The sequence below is a fragment of the Anomaloglossus baeobatrachus genome, unplaced genomic scaffold (assembly GCF_048569485.1).
Source record: "Anomaloglossus baeobatrachus isolate aAnoBae1 unplaced genomic scaffold, aAnoBae1.hap1 Scaffold_4873, whole genome shotgun sequence".
NCBI lineage: Eukaryota > Metazoa > Chordata > Amphibia > Anura > Aromobatidae > Anomaloglossus > Anomaloglossus baeobatrachus.
Window position 1 is genome coordinate 12,404 of NW_027444222.1, and position 13,366 is coordinate 25,769.

At 50.8% G+C, this 13,366-nt stretch overlaps 1 pseudogene; it reads left to right on the forward strand.

Moving 5' to 3' along the window:
* The first annotated feature begins 240 nt into the window (after nucleotides 1-240).
* On the forward strand, nucleotides 241-446 carry LOC142281874 (U2 spliceosomal RNA; annotated as a pseudogene).
* Nucleotides 447-13,366: the final 12,920 nt, after the last annotated feature.

The window sequence follows — 13,366 nt, forward strand, 5'->3', positions numbered from 1 at the left end:
GGGTTTGTCTCCCTCTCCCTAAGATGTGTCCGGTATAGGCCAGGGTGCCACTCAAGGCCGTAACCAATTCGGGTTATAGCTTCTCGGCCTTTTGGCTAAGATCAAGTGTAGTTTCGGAGGACGCTACCTTGGTCGGTACTGGAAGGTGCCTCAAGGTCTGCCGGCCTTGAGGAAGTGTGTGCGCCTTCTGGTGACACATAGCCCTCTTGTGCCTGGACGGTTCCCAGGCAACGGGAGGCGATCACCTTTGTTATTTTGAAGTCCTACTGATAAACAGAAAAAAAAAAAATTAAATCTGTTCTTATCAGTTTAATATCTGATACGTCCCCTCTCTGGGGACCATATATTAAATGGATTTTTAGAACAAGGAGATGGAAAAAATCTTGCTCTGTCCACTGCACGCATTGACCTGGTATTGCAGTACCTCCAGGACCGGTGCACCCCTTCTTAACCCAGTTTCCAAAAGCAGAACTCAATTCACCTGATTCAAATGAGCCCCATTAGTGAATTGAAAGAAAGCAAAAACTTTATATGCACCTCAATTTGGCCAATTCACTTTTCACACTTTCACCCTTTTTTTTATCTTTCACACCTTTTACTTGCTTTATTGATGCAAAAAGCTGTGCCAAATAGCAAACTCATCTCCACTCAACTTGACCAACTCTGCTATGTCCCGTGCAGTATCTTATTCTCAGTCTTATCTAGATCATTTGCAATTGAATAGAATAGATCCCTTTTGGCTGCTTATGACTGTGTAAAATATGTAGTTTTACTGGGCTGGGATGAGAGAATCCATTGAAGCATGGTGTAGGGATTGTGGTTCCTGTGTGCTAAGAAGAGAGGCTGGCACCAGCCAGAAAGCCCCATTGCAGCCAATAATCACTTAATAACTTTTTCAACTTGTCATCATATGGGAGGCCTTCCATTCCTTGTAGTAGTCTAGTTGCCCACCTTTGAACTGACTCTAACTTCTGAATGTCCTTATTAAAATGTGGAGCCCAAAACTGGTTCCCATATTCCAGATGTAGCCTTACAAGTGATTTATAGAGGTGTAACAATACGTTGGGATCACGGGATCTAATCTCCCTTTTTATACACCCTAAAATCTTGTCCCAAGCAGCATTCCATCAGCCTCTGGAAGGTTCCTGGCGCATTGCACAGCTCGAAGGGCATGCTTTTGAACTCGCAGAGACCCATAGGGGTGGCGAAGGCGGTCTTCTCCCGGTCTGCCTCAGCAACGGACACTTGCCAATAGTGACTAGTGAGATCAAGGGTAGAAAAATAATTTGCAGTTCTCAATGCAGCTAGCGATTCCTCAATACGGGGAGTGGTGCCGTCCTTCTTTTTTAACAGGATCAACAGAGCTGCCCAAAGGCTACAACTGTCACGGATAACCCCAGCCGCCTTCATGTTGCTCAACATGTCCTTGGTACACTGGCAATGTGAAGGTGGTATTGGCTTATAGCTCTCTTTGATGGGTGGGTGTGCACCTGTGGGGATGTGGTGTTGGACCCCTTTTATTCCCCCAAAATCTAGCGGGCTTCCCACCGGTAACCCGCTCCCCAGCTTGGATGGATGCTGAGGGAGCCCCTTTTGCCCGCAGGCTCTGGCCCTGGGAACTGTAGCCTTGGCGGTGACTGTGCTTCCCTCTACGGTGTGAGCTGTTGCCTTCAATCGGGTCTTGACTGCTGGGAAACCCTGGAGGTTCCTGTCGCTAACGGATTTGACCGGTTTTACGGCGACTCCTAGCCCGGTTGGGGTCCGTAGGCCCTGCCGGATGGTGCTGGCTTCTCTTCACTCCCCGATCTGGTACCGGCGGGCCACCGCCCATCCCCGGTCCGTACGGTTCACTCCAATCAGCCTCTCCTGCAGAAGGTCACCACCGTCTGCCAACCTTGCTGAGTGCCCGGGCCACACACCCGGACACGGTCAGTCTCCTCTCCTCTTCACTTCTCTAACTCCAAAACTGATCTCTAATCTGACTCCTTTTCCCGCCTCCAGGACTGTGAACTCCTCGGTGGGTGGGATCAACCGCCTGGCCCACCCCCTGGTGTGGACATCAGCCCCTGGAGGAAGGCAACTAGGATTTGTGTTTAGCTTCGGTGTGCCTAGCCGGAGTGTAGAGTGTGTTGGTGTAGTACCTGTGACGACCTGGCTTGTCCAGGGCGCCACATTCCCCTATAGTAAAATGCAGACCGTCCGCGGGCTGCCCGTCCATCACCGGTTTTATTTTCACAACTGAAAAAGAATAAAACGGTAAAACATGTAAAAGCATCATAAACATTTTACAACGGTACAGCTTCCGCTCTTCTCCCACCCAAACAACCTGGCCCTGATGCTGCCCCTAAGAAGCGGGCAGCACCCCTTGACCCCAGTCCAGCACCAAGTTGCCCGAGCGGGTTCTGTCTCTTTCAGGGGGCCCACGTCCAAGGGGACCCCTGAACCCCCGGAGGATCGCCACCGGTTACGGTAGTGGCGGGCCTAGGCCATCCCTTTCCTCCAGGCCCATCCTCCCAAATCAGCCTCTCCGGAGGCGGTAACGGTGTCAAGCCAACAAACATTTTTATTTACATTGCACTAAGTTTGTGGTTGCCCTGCAAGTTCTCGGGCTTGTCCGTAAGCAGTTCCTTACGCAATGGTTGCACAGTCCCTACGGGGACAACAGTTGCCGGCAACGGCCGGTTTAATCACGGTTCAATCAGGTAAACTTCTTTGGTTGATCATCTTTACTTATCATTTAAAACTTTCAAACTGGTACACTCAACACATAAAGCCCCCCCCTTTTAAAGAGTAGTTTCCCTGTACCTAAGTGGGGGTCTACCTAGGTTGGGGCGAGTGGACCTTCGGGGTCCGGTGTCAGTGGTGACAGGCAGTGGGGCAGAGGGAACAGTCAGTTCCTCCTCCCTGCTATCATGTGGGGCAGGCGGAGGCGTAGGGGAGCTGGGTACAGGTACATCCCTGGGCACTGGCTCGCGGTTAACCGTTTCCATCATTTCTTCATCCACGGGTTGTGGGAACAGTATCACTGGAAGGATCACCGCACCGTTCTGTGTAGGCCAGTCTGCTGGAAAATCACCCATCATGGTGTGGATTACCTCTTTTTCCTTCTCCACTGGACTGGGAACTGGAGCCTCATCCGCTACTCTCAATGCTGGTGGGCACTTCTTCAGGTGGTCTCGGGAAACCGTGGCCAAAGTCCCCCCCTGGTCACGGCTGATCTGGTAGGCCTTCCCATTCTCCCATCCTGTGGGCTGGACTACATACGGGGTTTTTTCCCATTGATCATCCAGCTTGTGGGCCCTTCTTTTCCGCTTCAGCACTACATCCCCAGGTTGGAAGGAACCGGCAGGCGCCTTCTTGTTGAAGCACTGCTCCTGTTGTCCCCGACTCCGGCACAAGTTCTTTTCAACATACTCCTGGACCTGTCGGTACTGTGTCCTCCGCCGAGTGTCCCATTCAGCTGTCGACAGGAGTGCTTCTGAAGCTTCCAAGCCCATTTCCAGATCCACTGGTAGCCGGCCGGGACGAGCTCTCATCAGGTATGCTGGAGTGCATTTCGTAGAGCTGGAAGGGATTTTGTTGTACATATCGACCAGGTCAGGTAGCTTCTCCAGCCACAGGTTCCGCTCTTCCAGTGGTAACGTCTTGAGGAGGCCCAGGACCAAGTGGTTCATCTTTTCACAAATGCCATTGGTTTGGGCGTGGTAAGGCGTGGTCCGGATTTTCTTGCAGCCGTACAACTGGCAGAATTCCTGGAATACCTCTGCTTCAAAGGCCGGACCCTGGTCGGTAAGCACCCTCTCCGGGTACCAATGCGGTCAACAGAAATAAGCCTGGAAAGCCTTAGCAGCGGTGCGGCCGGTTAAGTCCTTAACTGGGACAACCACCAGGAACCTCGAGTAGTGGTCTACGATGGTCAGAGCGTAGGTGTACCCACTTCGGCTGGGGGTGAGCTTTACATGGTCAAGGGCAACCAGCTCCAGCGGTTGGTGTGTAATGATCGGGTGTAGGGGTGCCTTCTGGCTGGCCTCGTCCTTCCTTCTCAATGCGCAAGGGCCACATTCTCGGCACCAGGCCTCCACAGATTCCCGCATTCCACTCCAATAGAACCGCTCTCTTAACAACATCTCTAGCTTCTTCCACCCGAAGTGCACTGCACCATCATGGTATGCTTGCAGGACGGTGGGCACGTTAGCCTGGGGAATCACCAGCTGGCGGATCTTCTCGTGAGTCTTTGGATTAATCAGCTCGCGATACAACTTCCCCTGGTGTAGGTATAGCCGGGTCTGTTCTTGCCACAGACGTTGGGCTTCGGCAGGGGCAGCAGGGTCTATCCCAGCAGAACCCTGTTCCACTAGAGTCTTGACCAGGCGGACAGCAGGTGCCTGGTCCTGAGCTTCCTGCCAGTCCTGTCGGGGCAGCGGATCCAGGTTCACCCGTTGTTGGTAGACGTGCACCTTCTCAGTGAATGGCCGGTGAAATGCAGGCAACTCGATCTCTTCGAGGTCATCATCCTCTGGCCCCTCTTCCGACAGGTGGGGCATCCGGGAGAGTGCATTGGCATTGACGTTGGTACGGCCGGCCCGGTACTTGATGGTGAAATCGTAGTTGGCTAACCTGGTCACCCACCGCTGCTCCAACGCGCCCAGCTTGGCCGTATCTAGATGGGTCAGCAGGTTATTGTCTGTGTACGCGGTGAACTTGGCTGCTGCCAGGTAATGGCGGAACCGCTCGGTGATAGCCCACACCAGTGCCAAGAGCTCAAGCTTGAAGGAGATGTAGTTCTCAGGGTTCCTCTCAGTCGGTCGGAGTTTTCGGCTAGCATAAGCTATTACCTTTTCCCTTCTGTCTTGGACCTGGGATAGAACAGCCCCCAAGCCCACATTGCTGGCGTCGGTGTAGAGGATGAATGGGCGGCTGTAGTCAGGGTACGCTAGGATTTCCTCTCCGGTCAGGGCTGTTCTCAGCTGGCGGAAGGATTCCTCATGCTTTTCTTCCCACACCAATGGGGCTACTAGGGATCTACCACCCTTGGTCTGTCCTACGAGGAGGTCTTGCATGGGGGCAGCCATCTTTGTGTACCCCTTAATGAAGCGACGGTAATATCCCACCAGGCCCAGAAACTGCCTCACTTCCCTCACTGTGGTCGGTCTCGGCCAGTCTTGGATGGCGGTGATCTTCTCGGGGTTGGGGGCGACACCTTCCGCACCAACCACATGTCCTAGGTACTGCACTCTGGGTTTCAGCAGATGACACTTTGAGGGCTTCAACTTCATCCCATACTTGGCAAGGGACGCGAACACCTCGGCTAGGTGCTCCAGGTGGGCTTCATACGTCTGTGAGTACACAATCACATCATCCAAGTACAGCAAAACGGTCCCATAGGCAGTCTTCTCTCGGTCTTCCGGTGCCACGGCCACCTGCCAGTACCCGCTGGTGAGGTCAAGGGTGGAGAAGTAGTTAGCGGTTCTCAGCGAGGCCAGGGACTCTTTGATGCGGGGCAGAGGGTAAGCATCCTTATGCGTTATCTGGTTAATCTTCCGGTAATCCACACACATCCGCATGGTGCCATCCTTCTTCTTAACCAGCACCAACGGAGCGGCCCAGGGACTACAGCTGTCCCTAATAACCCCTGCCTCCTTCATGTTCCTCAACATGTCTTTGGCGCATTGGTAGTGCGCAGGGGGAATAGGCCTGTATCTCTCTTTAATAGGGGAGTGTGTACCGGTAGGGATGTGGTGTTGAACCCCTTTAATCTGCCCAAAATCTAGAGGGTGCTTGCTAAAAACCCGCTCATACTCCTGTACCACCCGGTATACCCCTTCCTTGTGGTGTATGGGGATATCATCAGTGCCGACATGTAGCTCTCGATACCACTCGCCTAACTCCCCCAGGGATGAGTGGGAACCGGCAGCAGGCGGTGTGACCGGGGGAACGGCTTCATGGATCGTGTGGGGATCTAGAGTGAGCAATTTGGCAAGGGTAGCGTACCGGGTGGTGCATGAATGCACACATATTGGTTTTATAATCTTATTGTATTACTTTATATTCTTATTTCACTTGTGCATATCTCCACCATAATCCTGGCTAAGAAATATAGCTTTTTTTGGGGTACACAGGTAGTAAGGTCTTCTTTCTATTTCTTTAGGGGTGATATAGCCTGGTGGAACTCTAGACCTCTAACATTATATATGCACCCTTTTTCTTTATGGTTCTTGGACACCTTATAACATTCTTCCATACATATATATCTTTCTCATAAATTATAAATAATTAGGCATTTTTATATATTTTATTTACATTTTCATAAATAACTTTTTACAAAGCATGGGGGACATTCTCACATACATATAATTTTCATGTACGCATTCTGAAAATTTACGCATAAACCGTACACACTCCTTTTTGTAACAATTTCTATAACTCATTCGCTGAACTCTCATCCCGGATATTCATTCTTACACCGAATTTCCTGTTATAACACAACATTCATGATTTTTATTCAATTTATTTTTATTTTTTAGGTTTATTAGTAGTGATGAGCGAGTACTAAAAAGCTCGGGTGCTCGAAGCTCGGGCCGAGCCTCCCAAGATACTCGTGTACTCGGCCCGAGCACCGAGCCCAATGTTATCCTATGGGAGACCCGAGTATTTTTGTGAAATGACCACCGGCAGCATGTAGAAACCCTAAAAATGGCACAAAAGTCTCCGAAGAGTGCTCAAATGACATGGCAACAGCATGGGGAAGACCCCTTGAAGCATTTATCACTCAAAAGTCACAGCTGTGAATAATTTTGTCCGCGTTTTACGCCATTTTTACGGACTCACCAGAAAACCTTCCAAAATGACACCAAAATGATTTTTCATAGCGGAAATGTTAAGGGCACATACCCAATAGTGAGATAGAGCTAATGTATGTTACTTTTTGAGATCAATACATGAAAGATTTTACGTAAAACATTGTGTGGCACTCCGATGTCCCTGAGAAGAGACGTACATAAAGGCCTCTGAGTCTAATGTGCCCATTTTGAGGAACTGAGTCTTTGTAGTATTTTCCTTTGCCAGGGCAGTCCAAAATTGTGAGGTTCACCAATGCCCCTGCATACAGACGTGCATGATGGCCTGTAAACCTGAAGTGCCCATTGTAAGGAAGTGGGTCTATTGTAGTATAGCCCTTAGGCAGGGCAGCCAAAAATTGGGAGGCTCCACGTTGTCCCTGGATAGAGACGTGCATGAGGGCCTCAAAACATTAAGTGTCCAGTGTCAGGAAGTGGGTGTATTATAGTATAGCCCTTAGGCAGGGCAGCCAAAAATTGGGAGGCTCCACGTTGTCCCTGGATAGAGACGTGCATGAGGGCCTGTAAACCTGAAGTGCCCATTGGAAGGAAGTGGGTCTTTTGTAGTATAGCCCTTTGGCAGGGCAGCCAAAAATTGGGAGGCTCCACGTTGTCCCTGGATAGAGACGTGCATGAGGGCCTGTAAACCTGAAGTGCCCATTGGAAGGAAGTGGGTCTTTTGTAGTATAGCCCTTTGGCAGGGCAGCCAATAATTGGGAGGCTCCACGTTGTCCCTGGATAGAGACATGCATGAGGGCCTCAAAACATTAAGTGTCCATTGTCAGGAAGTGGGTGTATTATAGTATAGCCCTTAGGCAGGGCAGCCAAAAATTGGGAGGCTCCACGTTGTCCCTGGATAGAGACGTGCATGAGGGCCTGTAAACCTGAAGTGCCCATTGGAAGGAAGTGGGTCTTTTGTAGTATAGCCCTTTGGCAGGGCAGCCAAAAATTGGGAGGCTCCACGTTGTCCCTGGATAGAGACGTGCATGAGGGCCTCAAAACATTAAGTGTCCATTGTCAGGAAGTGGGTGTATTATAGTATAGCCCTTTGGCAGGGCAGCCAAAAATTGGGAGGCTCCACGTTGTCCCTGGATAGAGACGTGCATGAGGGCCTCAAAACATTAAGTGTCCATTGTCAGGAAGTGGGTGTATTATAGTATAGCCCTTAGGCAGGGCAGCCAAAAATTGGGAGGCTCCACGTTGTACCTGGATAGAGACGTGCATGAGGGCCTCAAAACATTAAGTGTCCATTGTCAGGAAGTGGGTCTTTTGTAGTATAGCCCTTTGGCAGGGCAGCCAAAAATTGGGAGGCTCCACGTTGTCCCTGGATAGAGACGTGCATGAGGGCCTCAAAACATTAAGTGTCCATTGTCAGGAAGTGGGTGTATTATAGTATAGCCCTTAGGCAGGGCAGCCAAAAATTGGGAGGCTCCACGTTGTCCCTGGATAGAGACGTGCATGAGGGCCTCAAAACATTAAGTGTCCATTGTCAGGAAGTGGGTCTTTTGTAGTATAGCCCTTTGGCAGGGCAGCCAAAAATTGGGAGGCTCCACGTTGTCCCTGGATAGAGACGTGCATGAGGGCCTCAAAACATTAAGTGTCCATTGTCAGGAAGTGGGTGTATTATAGTATAGCCCTTTGGCAGGGCAGCCAAAAATTGGGAGGCTCCACGTTGTCCCTGCATAGAGACGTGCATGAGGGCCTCAAAACATTGTTCCCATTGCAAAGGAGCGGGTCTCCTGTCGTTGTAATGTCCATTCTGCAAAGAATGGGCGAAAAAATTTACCACTGGGGGTATACCTGAAACAAAGGCCTAACTCTTGTAACGGTCATCATGGTGGCGCATGAGGAGAAGGAGGAGCAGTCCAGCGATTATCCAAAGTCCAGAAGTGTGTACCCATGGGTGACTGGAGGTACATGGCAAATTCCCGTTACAAACTTTAAATTCCGCTCTCATTTGCTGGTGGTGTGGTGAAGTCTGGCCCAATCCAACCCTTGTTCATCTTGATCAGAGTCAGCCTGTCAGCATTTTCAGTTGACAGGCGGGTGCGTTTATCTGTAATGATTCCACCTGCGGCACTAAAAACACGCTCTGACAAAACGCTAGCGGCAGGGCAGGCCAGGACTTCCAAGGCGTAGAGAGCCAATTCATGCCACGTGTCCACCTTGGATACCCAATAATTGTAAGGCACAGAGGAATGTCGGAGTACAGTTGTTCGATCTGCAAGGTACTCCTTGAGCATCTGGGCAAACTTAGGATTTCTTGTGGCACTACCCCGCACCTCAGGGGCTGTGGTACGTGAGGGGCTGAGAAAACTGTCCCACATCTTAAAGACTGTTCCCCTACCTCTGGCGGATTGGACTTGTGCCTCTCTCGGCTGTACGCCTTGGTTGTCCACTGATTCCTGACCTATGCCGCTAGCGTTTTGTGAGGGGAATGCTTTGCCTACTTCCGTGACTATGGCCTTCCGGAACTGCTGCATTTTGGTTGACCTCTCCGCCTCGGGAATAAGAGACATAAAGTTCTCCTTGTAGCGTGGGTCTAACAGTGTTACCAACCAGTAATGATTGTCGGCCAAGATGTTCTTAACGCGAGGGTCACGAGACAGGCAGCTTACCATAAAGTCAGCCATGTGCGCCAGACTCTTAACAGCCAGGACTTCAGTAGCCTGACCAACACGTTGACTGAACATGCTGTCCTCCTCCTCCTCCTCCTCCTCCTCATCTACCCTGTCCTCTGGCCAGCCACGCTGAACCGAGGATATGACTGGTGTGCATGTCATATCCTCAATTTGGCCGGAGATTTGCTCCATGTCTTCATCCTCCTCCTCGTCATAGTCCTCCACTGCACGTTGTGATGAGACGAGGCTGGGCTGTGTGTTATCACCCACACCCACTACTGTTTCTTGCTGCAACTCATCGCGCTCCGCCTGCAATGCATCATGTTTGGTTTTGAGCAGAGACCGTTTTAGAAGGCAGAGTAGCGGTATGGTGACGCTAATAATGGCGTCATCACCACTCACCATCTTGGTGGAGTCCTCAAAGTTTTGGAGGATGGTACATAGGTCGGACATCCATCTCCACTCCTCAGGTGTTATGTGTGGAGTTTGACCCATTTCCCGACGGCTTAGGTGATGCAGGTACTCAACAACTGCCCTCTTCTGCTCACATATCCTGACCAACATGTGCAGAGTTGAATTCCAACGCGTGGGGACATCACACACCAGTCTGTGAGCCGGAAGATGCAAACTGCGCTGAAAGCCGGCAAGGCCGGCTGAAGCAGTAGGTGACTTTCGAAAATGTGCAGACAGGCGGCGAACTTTTACCAGCAGATTAGACAGCTCTGGGTATGACTTTAGAAACCGCTGAACCACGAGGTTGAGCACATGGGCCACGCATGGAACATGTGTCAGCTGGCCTCGCCTCAAAGCCGCCACCAGGTTCCGGCCATTGTCACACACGACCTTTCCTGGCTTTAGGTTCAGAGGTGTGAGCCAGTGATCTGCCTGCTGTTTCAGAGCTGTCCACAGCTCTTCTGCATTGTGGGGTTTGTCACCTATGCAGATTAGCTTCAGCACAGCCTGTTGCCGCTTCGCCGAGGCAGTGCTGCAGTGCTTCCAGCTTGGGACTGGTGTGGAGGGTACAGTGGATGAGGATGCGCAGGAGGAGGAGGAGGCTGAAGAGCATGACATTCCGGAGCTGTAGAGTGTGGGTGAAACACTGACTGAGGTAGGGCCTGCAAACCTTGGTGTGGGAAGGACGTGTTCCGTCCCTCGCTCAGACTGGGTCCCAGCTTCCACAATATTAACCCAGTGTGCCGTCAACGAGATGTAGCGGCCTTGCCCACAAGCACTTGTCCACGTGTCTGTGGTTAGGTGGACTTTGGGTGAAACAGCGTTGTTCAGGGCACGTGTGATGTTTTGTGACACGTGGTTATGCAACGCGGGGACGGCACACCGGGAGAAATAGTGGCGGCTAGGGACCGAGTAACGTGGGACAGCTGCCGCCATCAGGTCGCGGAATGCTTCTGTCTCCACCAGCCTAAAAGGCAACATTTCCAGCGCAAGCAGTCGCGAAATGTTAGCATTTAGAACTGTGGCATGTGGGGTGTTGGCAGTGTATTTGCGCCTGCGTTCAAAGGTTTGCTGAATGGATAACTGAACGCTGCGCTGGGACAAGGACGTGCTTGATGATGGTGTTATTTCTGAGTAGGCAACTGCAGGTGCAGGACCGGAGGAGGCTTGTTCGCAGGCAGCATGGACAGGGGATTGGCTCGCATGCACAACCAGCGAAGACGTAGCAGTGACATTAGCAAGCACTGCTCCTCGACTCTGTTGTACTTCCCACAAAGTCGGGTGCTTGGCTGACATGTGCCTGATCATGCTGGTGGTGGTCAGGCTGCTAGTTTTGGTACCCCTGCTGATGCTGGCACGGCAGGTGTTGCAAATGGCCTTTTTAGAATCATCTGGATCCAACTTAAAAAACTGCCAGACTCGGGAAGACCTAACATTTGTACAGGCACCTTGTGTCGTGTTGTTGTTCCGGGGAACGGTTGCCTGACTTCTGCCTGGAGCCACCACCCTGCTTCTTACTGCCTGTTGGGATGCTACGCCTCCCTCCCCCTGTGCACTGCTGTCCTCGCTCTGCATATCCTCCTGCCAGGTTGGGTCAGTTACTGGATCATCCACCACGTCGTCTTCCTCTTCCGCACCCTGCTCCTCCTCCTGACTTCCTGACAATTGTGTCTCATCATCGTCCACCCCTTGTTGAGACACGTTGCCAACTTCCTGAGAACGTGGCTGCTCAAATATTTGGCCATCTGTACATACGATCTCCTCATGACCCACTTCAACATGAGCTGGCGAGAGGCCAGAATGTGCGAATGGAAACGTGAACAGCTCTTCCGAGTGTCCAAGTGTGGGATCATTAATGTCCGAGGACGTGTACTCAGCCTTGTGGTAGGAAGGAGGATCAGGTTCTGAAATGTGCGGTGCAGTATCACGGCTACTGACACTTGACCGTGTGGAAGACAGAGTGTTTGTGGTGGTGCCAATCTGACTGGAAGCATTATCCGCTATCCAACTAACAACCTGTTGACACTGGTCTTGGTTCAAGAGCGGTGTACTGCTGCGGTCCCCAAGAATTTGGGACAGGACGTGCGAGCGACTAGATGTGGCCCTTTGTTGTGGCAAAATTAGAGCTTGCCCACGACCTCGGCCTCTGCCTGCACCACCATCACGTCCACTTCCTTGTTCCTTGCCAACGCCCTTGCGCATTTTGCAATGCTGTGCTGACGTGTATTCACTAGACTTGGGCGTTATATTAAAGTTTGTGCAAATTGTGCACCTGTACGCTGCCACCGACAGGCACACACGTGCGGTTTTTAAATGCAAGCACGGACGCACTAAGAACCTAACAGGTTTTAGGAGCAAAAATTAATGATGAGAACTCTGACACTATCAGCCACTGCTGACTGACGTGTATTATACACTACACTTGTGCGTTATATAATAGTTTGGTAAAAACGCACAGAAGTGCACCTGTACGCTGCCACCGACAGGCACACACGTGCGGTTTTTAAATGCAAGCACGGACGCACTAAGAACCTAACAGGTTTTAGGAGCAAAAATTAATGACGAGAACTCTGACACTATCAGCCACTGCTGACTGACGTGTATTATACACTACACTTGTGCGTTATATAATAGTTTGGTAAAAACGCACACAAGTGCACCTGTACGCTGCCACCGACAGGCACACACGTGCGGTTTTTAAATGCAAGCACGGACGCACTAAGAACCTAACACAGGTTTTAGGAGCAAAAATTAATGACGAGAACTCTGACACTATCAGCCACTGCTGACTGACGTGTATTATACACTACACTTGTGCGTTATATAATAGTTTGGTAAAAACGCACACAAGTGCACCTGTACGCTGCCACCGACAGGCACACACGTGCGGTTTTTAAATGCAAGCACGGACGCACTAAGAACCTAACACAGGTTTTAGGAGCAAAAATTAATGACGAGAACTCTGACACTATCAGCCACTGCTGACTGACGTGTATTATACACTACACTTGTGCGTTATATAATAGTTTGGTAAAAACGCACACAAGTGCACCTGTACGCTGCCACCGACAGGCACACACGTGCGGTTTTTAAATGCAAGCACGGACGCACTAAGAACCTAACAGGTTTTAGGAGCGACAATTGCTGAGAAGTCTGACACTATCAGGACTGTTTTAGACTGTGTACACCAGCCCCAGATATGATGAAGGCTGGTATACGGTCACCACTAGGAATGGCTATATACCCTGCCTGCCTGCCTGCCTGCCTGTATACTGCTACAATAGTCCTGACAAGGACTCTTTTGGTCACTAGCCTGTATTCCAACCTGGCTATACCCTGCCTGTATACAGCAACAATAGTCCTGAGAAGGACTCTGCTACTGTACTCCGACCTGGCTATACCCTGCCTGCCTGTATACAACTAGAATAGTCCTGAGAAGGACTTTTGGTCACACTG